Here is an 8,759-nt window from a genome sequence, read left to right as displayed (position 1 = left end):
TTCTGCGCTGATCCGCGCTGATCCAGCGGAGCCGGATGAAGGTTCGCCTGTAGGCGCACTTGATGACGGTACTGGTGACAGCGCAGTGCCGACGTCACTGACCAGTGCATGGGGCGAACTTTGTGCCGTGGCAAAGGAGGTTCCCGGTCGAGAGGCATGAAATTGCTGCATGGTAAGGCCCGCCAAAGCAAACTTACTGACTTTTGGAAATAAAATGTGTTTTTTGTAAATTCTATGTCTTTTCTGTCGCATTCTCCCGCCAACGAAGTTCCCGCAAGAGCGAAATTTTGTGCTTTCCCCGCCGATTTCGTTATCGCGGGTTTCAACTGTAGTGCGCGCCGTCCGGTCATCACCATTGACAGGCGAACAGCACTCTGGTTTGGCAGCACTGCGCACGTCCGCGGTGACGACTAGACGGCGCACGCCATTGCTAACGCTTGCTGCAGTTCGCGTTTCATTTGATGCCGATTGTATACGTGATGTGCTTTCAGCGCTTACTTCGCGTTGAAGCGACAAAAAGCATCGCTTTGTTCACTGTAGCGGTCGTGTTTCCTTAGACCAGGTGGACATAGCAGGGCCTTCGCCCAAGGGTTTTTACACGGCCTCTGTAATTCACCAGGAAAAACACGTCAATGGGCTCTCCTTCCGAGCACAAAATTCAGAGCGAGCTGAGGAAGTAGCGATAGCGCTTGCTGCCGCGGATCCCAATTCGAAAGTCATCATCACGGACTCCCGTAAAGCATGTGCTCACTACTTGGCAGGGGAGATATCCCCCTTAGCCGGCCAAATTCTAAAACGGGCTGCCATTGATCCGACCCCGAAACGCATTATATGGGCTCCTGGCCATCAGGGCTTACGAGGTAATGAGGCCGCTGACGCGGCCGCCCGAGCGCTTACCCACCGGGCTCCTCACCCTGGCTCTTATGACTCGGAGGCCAATACACCGCTTCTGCGGTTCAAAGAAATTCTCTCATATTATCGCGACACTCACCGCCTTTTCCCGGCTCCTGCAAAGGGGCTGAGTAAGGCGGATGAGCGAACTCTAAGGCGCCTGCAGACAGGTACTCTACTCTGCCCTGCAATATTAAAGCACTACGATCCAAACACGGATGGGCGATGCCCACACTGTGGGGAGACCTGTGATATCTTCCACATGGTGTGGGCATGTACTAAAAATCCCGACCTGCCCCCTTCCCCTACCCCTTCACGAGAGACATGGGAGACTGCCCTCCTCAACTGCTCCTCACTGGAGTCGCAACGGGCTCTGGTGCGACGGGCGCGAGACGGGGCCTCGTCATGCGGTGTCCCGTACTAGGGACGCCGACCATGTACAGGGGTCATGCTTTGGCCCCCAAACTCTCTTTCTTTTTCTTTTATAATAAATGTTTTTCACCACCACCACCTTAGACCAGCGTTTTCTAGAGTACGGGGGGTCAAGGGAGTCCTGAGCCCCCTTGTGGTAAGGCTGGGGGAGACACCCCTTGTAAGTGTTCCATCCAAAATTTATTTTTCAAACATATCTGATTTTTTTCTGTCTTTTTTTTTTCGCCTTTTTTTTTCAGTTATAAGAACCGACAACTGGCCAGAACGTGTGATTAGATCCTCTTAGAAATGAAAAGTCCGTGAAATATAGACAGATTCCAGCATCCTTTTCGCGTTGTGAGTGGAAAGTGGAAATTTTAGGGTCGCAGGTTCGGTCCCTGCCCGCCGCAGGTTATATTTTCGTCCACTTTTCTTTCTTCACATTTACATTACATTTACTACTAATAGCATCCCCTATACTTTCCTTGGCATTATTGTCTGTTAGTGCTCATTAATATTGTGCGTAACAAGAAAAACGAGCCCTTAAAATTTCCACTTCTTTCCTTCATGCATAGCGAGGGTCTCGTTCTGGCAGACTTGGAGCTTTCAGGTATAGTATGCGAGAGATTATTGGTCAGCTGCCAGCTCGTAATAGGTTCACGTGCTACGTGACGCCAACAGGCAGAAAAAGAGTGTTCCACACTCGCCGTCATGGCTGCGGCGCTGACAGGCACCCCCACGTTTAAATTCACATATATACCCCATAAAGTGAACGGGGGGATGGCCGCCGCGGTAGCTCAGTTGGTAGAGCATCGGACGCGGTATTCGAAGGTCGCAGGTTCGGTCCCTACCCGCGGCAAGTTATCTTTTCGTCCACTTTTCTTTCTTCACATTTACATTACATTTACTACTAATAACATCCCCTATACTTTCCTTGGCATTATTGTCTGTTTGTGCTCATTAATATTGTGTATAACAAAGAAAAACGAGCACTTAAAATTTCCACTTCTTTCCTTTAGCCCATTGTCAAGTTTTTCTTGGATGAAAACGATTTTCAGTCCATTTCTGGCTTAAATATTAAGCTGACAGCCTTTGCCAATTTTGTACTTTTCGATTTTTCAAAAGTTCGTCAGATTTTGATGAAATGGGGTTTGGGCTTATTTAGTTTGTCTACTTTCGAATGTTTTGTTCAATTTTCCTAAAATTGATTTGAGAGTATCTAAAGTATCTCACAGTAAATTACTAAGAAAAATTGATGTTACGTTCCAAAACCCTACTATTACAAACTGGTTTTCATGTTATTTTCATTCTCGTGAACAATATGTTGAAATTGGTGGCACTAAGTCTCCAGTTTCAGCTGTAAAGTCGGGAGTACCCCAAGGTAGTGTTCTGGGACCACTTCTTTTTCTTTTATTTATAAATGATCTCCCGAATGAAATAGACGTTTCTATCAGGCTCTTCGCAGATGATTGCATCATATATAAAAAAATAGACACAGTGAATGATCAGGTAAAATTGCAAGAAAACTTAGAGAAAATAAGGAAATGGTGTGAAGAATGGCAAATGGTGCTAAACCCTCTAAAAACTGTAGTTATGACAGTCTCTCGAAAGAAAAATTACTTTAACTATACGTATTATATTAATAATCATGAACTTAAAAGAGTTGAACAACATAAGTACCTTGGTTTGATTTTTACGAGTGATCTTCGCTGGAATCATCACATAGATTATGTATGTGCAAGGGCCAACAAGTCTCTCTGGTGTCTTAGGCGCCATTTGCCGTTTGCAACGCAAGAAACAAAATGTTTAGCCTACAAGACGCTTATTAGACCCATCATAGAATATGCTAAAATTGTCTGGGATCCTTTCTCTGTTACCAACATCTCGAAAATTGAAAAAATTCAGCGTCTAGCAGTCCGGTTTATATTCAATAAATATCGTTGGACGGATTCACCATCTCAACTGTGTGCACTAGCCGAGCTACCCACGATTCAGGCTCGAACTAAATACGAAAGACTTAAATATCTTTACCTGATTATTAATCATCATGTTCATATAAGGTATGCCGACTATTTTGATATTCTTCGTCGTGAAACTTCTAGACATCGCCATTCAATGTTCATTCGTGCTCCTGCGGTTTACACTGATTCTTTTAAGTATAGCTTCTTCCCACGAGCCATTAAGGATTGGAATTCTTTGAGCGAAGAAGCTGTTTCATGCTCATCTGTAGATTTATTCTTAAAACACATAGATCACATTCTCGTTTGTAGTTAACAAAGCTTTATTTGTCTGTACTTGATCTAGTGCATTTAATCTTATTATCTGGTTGCGTTTCTTGGTGTACTTCATTTTGTCCCTTTATCTGTAAGTTCTGATTGTACATGTTAATTATGTTCTGATTCTACAATTATTGTTATGTTATTATGTACTGTTTTCCACTCCTGTTATAGCCCTTTGTAAGGGCTGACAGTATCTGTAAATAAATAAATAAATAAATAAATATAGTGACCCTGACCTTTATTTCATTCATTCGGTTCTTTTTAAGTTCATGGAACCGATATCTTGCGCGTTCACTGCAGCGGTGGCGAAACGCTTGGGCGTCCGCTTCCAATACGGGAGGTACCGGGTTCGATCCGTAGTGCCGGCTCGCCACCCACCGGTTTCCAATGGGTACAAGCGGGCTTCGGGGCGGTGCCGCAGTGGTGCGAAGCTCAAGACACTTGGAGGACTCCCAACTTGTGGCATGCGGCCGCCACCCCCCCCCCCTTGTGCGCACACCTATGCTGAAACGCACGCCCGTTCACGCTGGCCGGCGAATGACGCCTTTCTCCTGTAAGCTGGTCCATATGTTGCCCACCTCCATATCGACCCAAAAATTAGGTTCACGCCCAAATTCAAGTAGAGCAGCCGAGCAGGAACTCCCCCCAAGCCTCTCTTGTGGGTAGGGGGAAGGGAGATGGAAGAGGTATGTCGGGGCATACCGCAATCATGCGATAGGTATCGGCCTAAAAGGTATCGGCCAAGGCCTAAAAGCGGCGATTGGAGGTAGCACTATGAATGCTAGTGCTCGCTTATAAACCGAGGGGAGCAGTGCGTTCAGCTGGTTCTCGTGGTGGCGACTCAAGCGAAGGTAGAGGGTTGCCTAGAGGACTCACCTGGTCACAAACGCGTGAGCCAAGCGGAGGGAGTGCCGACCGCGAAAGCCACCACGTTTGGTGGAGACCCGCCGAATCATACGGCTAACCTGCTCGCTAGTGCTCCGAAGACGCGCAATGGTAGAGCCATGGTTGAGAGGAGAGATGTGGAGACCCAATGTGCGGAGTTCTCGGACAACCGGTATCGGGCCAAACGGCAGAAATATCTGAGGTGGCGGTAGAGATGAGACCGACAGAACGGATGATTTGATAGGGGAACACTCCAGGCCAATGAGGCGTAGGTGTCCACAATAAGCGCCGCACGCTGTATGCGGTCTTCAATTTCTGCGGGAGAGCCTGAATAGGTCCAGATGGTGATGTCATCCGCGTATAGAGCGTAGTGTAGGCCCTTGACCTGGGCGAGGAGCGTACCCAAGTAGCACAAAACGGATAATTTGCGTTTTATAAACGTTTCCGAGACGATAAAAACGTTTAGAAAACGTTACGGAATAGAAGCTAAAGGTCTAGAAAAGGTTTTATATCTCGTCTAATGTCCGGCTAGAGTCCGTTTTTAAGACCATCTAGAAAACGTTCTTAAGACGATCTAAAAAACGTTTTTAAGACGATCTAGAAAACGTTTTAAAAACGTTTTAAAAACGTCGCAAAAAATCCCATGTTTAAAACAGATAAAATAACCCATTGCATCGTCTTTGAAAAAGCGTTTTCTAAAGGTTTTTAAGACGATCTAGAAAACGTTTTAAAAGCGTCGCAAAAAATCCCATTTCTAAAACAAAAATATCCCATTGCATCGTCTTTGAAAAGACGTTTTCTAAACGTTTTTAAGACGTCATGCAGGAGCTCTTTTCTTTTAGCTGTTTTCTTTTTGCGCATGCAATTATAATAGTGCACGTTTTTAGGAAGCCCTCTCTGTTATAGTAACTACAGTTACTTTATTCTGTAATTACTATTACAGAGTGAGAGCTCAGTAGATTCACAGACAAAAGTGGTCATGTCATAATTTATTATGTAAAACAGCAACGATTCCTGTACAGCATAGAAACGTAAAAATCACCAAATGAGATATAGCATGCGACTATATAACATTATTCAGAAGTGGCAAAAGAACGCAAAATATCGCGGTAATTAAAATGCAGCTAGTATCCAACCTTGAACACTTTTTGTTGCACGATTCATCATTCGCAAAATTGTTGTCAAAGAACTAACAGTGCAATATGACAAAATTTTGGGACCTGGCACAGCCATTCTGCAATATGTAAGCGTTCGTCTCATTAGCTTTACTTAATCAAACGCAAGGATGAAGTGAAGAGAAATTGTCGAAAAGGGAATGTCGCTGAAGCCAACGACTTAAGAGGACTAGTTTCCGTCAGGAAGGGGCGTACGGTACGGTACGAAGAACTTGTAAAGATCCGGAGAAGTGCCACCCCTTAGGGTGACACCGCGGGCCGCTCCCACGTGGGGACAGTTAGACCTAGCCTAACCGCCGCATCGCAGGCTCTCTGGACAGCCCAAAGTTGTTGCTGATATTCCGAGCTCTTGAGGGCCGAGCTCCATTTCTGCTCTGTGAGGTCCTTATCCCCACGTAACGAGGGGCACCGCCAAAGCATGTGCTCTAAATCGCACGTTCCCCCGCAGCCAGGGCATTGCGAGCTGAAGTCACTTGGGAATAGACAGTGCATGAAAGCAAGATTCGGATAAGAATTAGTTTGAAGCATCCTAAGGATCATCGCCTGTGGTCTCGTGAGCTTTTTGTGTGGTGAAGGAAATATTCTTCTTTCCAGATAAAAATGCTTCGTGAATTCATTAAATGTGAATAAAGTGTCTCGGAACTCTTGAACCCTGCTCTGTGACAAGGCTTCTCCTCCCGCGCGGAGAGTTAGTACGCGCGCTTGAGAGTGGGCGATGTCGTTGAGGTTGGTGAGCGAGTCCAAAGTTTGACCTAGGTGTGCCGGGAACCAAATGATTGTGCGCATAGTTATGGTCCGGTTCTTAAGAACGTCATGTGCCTCTTTCGCTATGGAGCCCGAGGCAAACGCCCTGACTGCCGATCTAGAATCCGAGTAGATTTGCGTCCTGTTATCATCCAAGGGTGCCAAAGCAATAGCAACCTGCTCTGCTTTAGAAGAAGTGGTCCCAGTCAGGGAGGCCGACGAGATTATTTCACCTCTGTTATCTATTGCGACCACGGCATAGTGAGATGAGCGACCATATTGTGCCGCATCTACGAAGCAGACCGATTGAGGATCATCCTTGATCTTTTTCAGGATCGCAATCGCTCTTGCTCTACGCCTTCCCTCATTGTGCTGCGGATGCATATTGCGAGGGATCGGTGCGACAAGAATATTTTCTCTTTGCTCCTCGATGATTGGATGGCTTCTCTCCTCTGCCAGCACTGGATTGAGGCCCAGAATGGCTAAGATTCTTCTCCCTGCCAAAGAGCAGGATAGTCGAGCAAGCTGGGCTGATTCTTGTGCTTCGATGATTTCATCCAGCGTATTGTGCACACCTAATTGAGAAAGGCGTTCTGTGCTAGCCGTCATAGGAAGGCCTAGCACCCTTTTGATGCTTTTCCGAATGAGGGTGTTAAGCTTCTTTTTCTCGAAGTTGTGCCAGGTGTGCATGGCCGCTACGTAGATGATGTGGCTCATGAGAAAGGCATGGAAAATCCGGAGTAAATTGTCTCATTACTAGGGTGTCTAATAGAAGAGGAGGCCTGAAAGGAAGGGGCGTAGCCAGAAATTTTTTTCGGGAGGGGGGGGGGGGGGTTCAACCATACTTTATGTATGTTCGTGCGTGCGTTTGTATGTGTGCGTGTATACAAACGCGAGCAAAATTGAAAATTTTCGGGGGGGGGGGGGTCTGCACCCCCCCCCCCCTTGGCTACGCCCCTGCCGTCAGGGCCCTGACGAAGACAAGCATTCATGATGAAACGTTTCCTCAACGCTTCATCTTCCGCTGAACTTTTTTCTTGTAGGAAGGAGAGAGAGAGAAGGAACAGAGAATAGGCAGGGAGGCTAACTAGCGTCCAGTTTGCTACCCTACTCATGGGAGGAGAATGACGGAGTAAAAATAGAGAGAAAGAGACACATTTGACAGCACACACGCAGAGGAGTGTATCACAGGTGGTCACTCAATTTTGTTGCCTTGAAGTACTGCAGAAGGGCTCGTGTGGTTTTCTGGGCTGATGTGCTATGAAGACAGGCTCCAAAGATCTTTCCTGCGGGAAAAGGCCGACCGTCAAGTCTCCTGAAGGCACACTGGCACACTGGAGAGTCCGGCGATGTGTTTGAAATAGCATACAGCGGCACAAATGATGATCTAAAGTCTCTACACGGTTGCAGTTATCGCACATTGATGAATCTGCCCTACCAATCCGATAGGTGAATGAGTGAGAAGACGCTACACCGATCCACAGCCAACACAGCAACACAACAAAAAGACGTGGACAGTAGAAGTGGACAGGACAGCGCTTACTCCTGCCCACTTCTACTGTCCACGTTTTATTTTCAGTGTGCTTCAACCTAATTTTCCAAACATTAACGTAAACCAGGGGCGTAGCCAGGGGGGGGGTTGGGGGGGTTCAAACCCCCACCCCGAAATTTTTCAGTTTTGCTTGCGTATATATACGCGCGCACATACAAACGCACGCACGAACATACAAAAAGTATGGTTGAACCCCCCCCCCCCCGAAAAAAATTTCTGGCTACGCCCCTGACGTAAAACCAACAGTCCCAACTCGCCATCTTGCTCCAACACAGCATTCTAAGCAGGAAAGGAGGCATGCATCAAGCACCTGGTGTTTGTCTCCCTTCGTTTCAAAACAATCGTCAGTAGCGCTACTTAAGACCACAGTTAGTGGAAATCAACTCCAATGTGTTGAAATCACTAATAACAAAACAAAACTGCAAAATAATATTTGGTCCACGCAGCCAAGAATGCCTAATGAAAAAAGAACGTAAATTGCTTGCAAAATGACTGTTGCTGAAGTGTATTGCTCACAAAATGAAACTTTTAGGAACGTTCTTACAACATGCCTATGTTGGAACATTTCTCGTTGAAAAAAATGTTGGAAAAAGCTCTGGCATCATTGCAGAAGTAAGATAGACGTTGGAAACAAAAGGCGCCATTTTAGACGTTAGCTAAAAATATTTGTGGGTGCAGCATCCCTGTTTCAAACGGCGCCCACTAAAGAAGTAACGGTTTCAGACTTCTAAATGCAGCGTACAAAACTTATCACAGAAATTATGGTCTGACATCCCTAGAGAGCACACAGTTAAGCTTAAATGTGCCATGGCTAGCTGAAAA

The 8,759-nt window shown here is 46.2% G+C and overlaps 1 non-coding gene across 1 annotated transcript; it reads left to right on the top strand.

The window, feature by feature from the left end:
* The first annotated feature begins 2,088 nt into the window (after nt 1-2,088).
* Nucleotides 2,089-2,161, top strand: Trnap-cgg (transfer RNA proline (anticodon CGG)). The gene has a single exon. It is a non-coding gene; the product is annotated as a tRNA-Pro (tRNA).
* Nucleotides 2,162-8,759: the final 6,598 nt, after the last annotated feature.

The sequence above is a fragment of the Rhipicephalus sanguineus genome, chromosome 5 (genome assembly GCF_013339695.2).
Source record: "Rhipicephalus sanguineus isolate Rsan-2018 chromosome 5, BIME_Rsan_1.4, whole genome shotgun sequence".
In the NCBI taxonomy this organism is placed as follows: domain Eukaryota; kingdom Metazoa; phylum Arthropoda; class Arachnida; order Ixodida; family Ixodidae; genus Rhipicephalus; species Rhipicephalus sanguineus.
The sequence above is the reverse complement of the archived record's forward strand: the minus strand, read 5'-3'. Positions and strand labels throughout refer to the sequence as shown.